The 2,459-nt window shown below is 45.7% G+C and overlaps 1 pseudogene; it reads right to left on the bottom strand.

Moving 5' to 3' along the window:
• Positions 1-206: 206 nt before the first annotated feature.
• LOC141497273 (pyruvate dehydrogenase (acetyl-transferring) kinase isozyme 3, mitochondrial pseudogene) lies at positions 207-2,227 on the bottom strand (annotated as a pseudogene).
• Between the last annotated feature and the right edge of the window lie 232 nt (positions 2,228-2,459).

Below are 2,459 nucleotides of genomic sequence, written 5' to 3'. Positions count from 1 at the left end.
ATATTCTAAATTGTGATATTTAGTGAAGGTTAAAATTTCAGACTGACTCTCAGTGTAACAATATCTTGAAAATTTCCAGGAAGAATAACAGTTTTGCAATTCTTAAGTGCCTCAGAGGAGCCTTGCACCTTTCTTAGAAGAATCTAAATGCATATAGAACTAATTTAGTTAGGTTTTTACATAGGATTCAAAATCCCATTCCCCAGTAGACTAAGTTTCCTTTTACAAAGCTGACCAAGGGCATTATTTCATTAATGGTCTCTAAAACCACTAAAAGGCTCAGTGAAATCCCAGGACAACTTTTGGAACACTTTTAATCAACAGAACAGCAGTGTACAAATTAAATAGAAGGTCAACTGCATGTAAGGGTGAGATTTCTTTCTAACATGAAAGTCCTAGCACCTGACAAGGTGATAGAGAACATAGGGAGGGAGGGAAGTGTTTGAGCCACTTGGGGCCTAGGTGGTTGTGGAATCAGAAAGGGAAGGTCAAGGCTTTAGGAAAGGAATTCCCCACTGATGAGACCCCAACGGATGACTTCACTCCTTAGTACCTCTGGGTCCTAGTCAATGGTTTGAGAAGAGCCTGGAATCTAGCTTAAAATACAAAACACCACAGCACTTTGGACTTAGGACAGAAGTAGAAAATCCTGTGGGTGGGGAGTAGAGGCAGTGGACTCTATAGTAATGAGAGTGAAGGGCAGAAAGACAGGGGAGCTATATAAGGCATCATACTTCCCTGTGTCAGGCTCTCATCAACCTTCTCACCCCCAGAACAACTAACCACACCAAGGTGTTGTGAAAAGCACTCAGGTTTTAGTGGGAGAGCTGGAGAAGCTAAGGACAGGGTCCATGGAAAAGCTCCAGCTGGTTCAGTGAAAATATATGTTCAAGCCCGGGAACAGCTAGGGTGCCACCTCCCCCAAGATATGGTGGTAAGGAGCTCTCTCTGGCCAACTTGCAGAAGATACAATCTTCACAGAACAGGACAAATACAGTCATTTCTTTAGAAAGTTCGATTTGTCTTGATTTTGTCAAGTTTGGCCTTGTATTTTGAAGCATCCCTGGGTTCACTACTAGGATTGCTCCAGTCATCAGCTTCAGGTGTAGTCTTGTAATGCCTCCATGCTGATTTATTAAACACTGGAAGCCTCTCAAATGATTCACTTGAAAGAGCCTTCAAATAAATTACGGCATCAGTACCCACTCCTTCCATTGAATAGAGTTTTAGGTCTCCTTGAAAGTACCTGGCATAAAGACGGGAAATGGGCAATCCATAGCCAAATCCAGCCAAAGGTGCTGCTCTTGTTGGTTCGAGGCTAGGTCTGGGAGCAGTTGAATACATATAGTTAAATAGACGATCTATTTTTCGAAGTGGAACACCACCACCTTGGTCACTTATCTTAACGAATAAATCTTCTTTGCCCAACGTTACAAGAGTTTTAATAGATGGGTAAACTTCTTTTCTATCTTCAAAAAGCTCTACTGTTGCTCTCATTGAGTTCTTGAATAATTCAAACAACATGTGGAATAAATGTGAGGGCACATAAACTACCTGAATAGGCTTGTCTGGAGCTTTTGCATTGAATTCTTCAATTTCCAATTCTGGGGCTGCTATATAATACTGTTCACAAAGCATCTTGGCTGTTTCATATGCATCTTTTACTACATCGGCCACATTACAGGTGGGATCAATACTCCCAATGTGTTTAGGATGAGCAGGATTAGGGTCATCACCAAACAGAAGTGTGTGCTGGTTAATCAGCATTCGGAAGGAGATGCGATTAGTATAAAATCGATCCAGGAAATATTGAATGTTACTGCTAATGAAAGGATCAAACCCGTACTTCTCTTTGTATTCAATCACCCCTTGTACCATAGTAGGAACCACATCATTGTGTCTGTTTCTGACTTTAACCATGACTTGTAAAAAGTCATCCAGAACTTGTGGGTCCTCGGGGCTCTTATTTTCATATTCTAAAAGTTCAAGAAAACTTTGCATATACCAACTCTGCACCAGTCCTACTGCAGGTCGGCTCAGCAAGTTACCAGGTAGTAGATTGACTTCCCTCATTGTGTTAGCCAATCGCACTGGAAGTTCTTTCCGTAAAAACATGTATGATGTCTTCTCACATGCATTGTCACGTCCAAAGTCCAGGAACTGCTTAATGGAGAGCGGCGACGGAGAGATGCGGGAGTAGCGCTCGATTTGCTTGGGGACCGGCTGCTTCAGCAGCCACCGGTAGAACCGCACCTTCCTCGGCCCCTGCTGGCGGGGCAGCGGCCGGAGGGAGACGGGGGAAGGCGGGGAGCGAGGCTGCCGCGGCGGCTCCCCGCGCCCTGTGCGCGCGCGCCCTGGCTCCCTCCCCGCCTCCCCGGGATCCGGGGAACTTTCGCCGAGCGCGCGCCGCCGCCGCCGCCTCAGCCTCCGCCTCAGCCCCCGCCTCAGCCCCGCCGCGG

The sequence above is a fragment of the Macrotis lagotis genome, chromosome X, assembly GCF_037893015.1.
Source record: "Macrotis lagotis isolate mMagLag1 chromosome X, bilby.v1.9.chrom.fasta, whole genome shotgun sequence".
In the NCBI taxonomy this organism is placed as follows: domain Eukaryota; kingdom Metazoa; phylum Chordata; class Mammalia; order Peramelemorphia; family Peramelidae; genus Macrotis; species Macrotis lagotis.
This window is presented reverse-complemented; position numbering and strand designations above follow the sequence as displayed.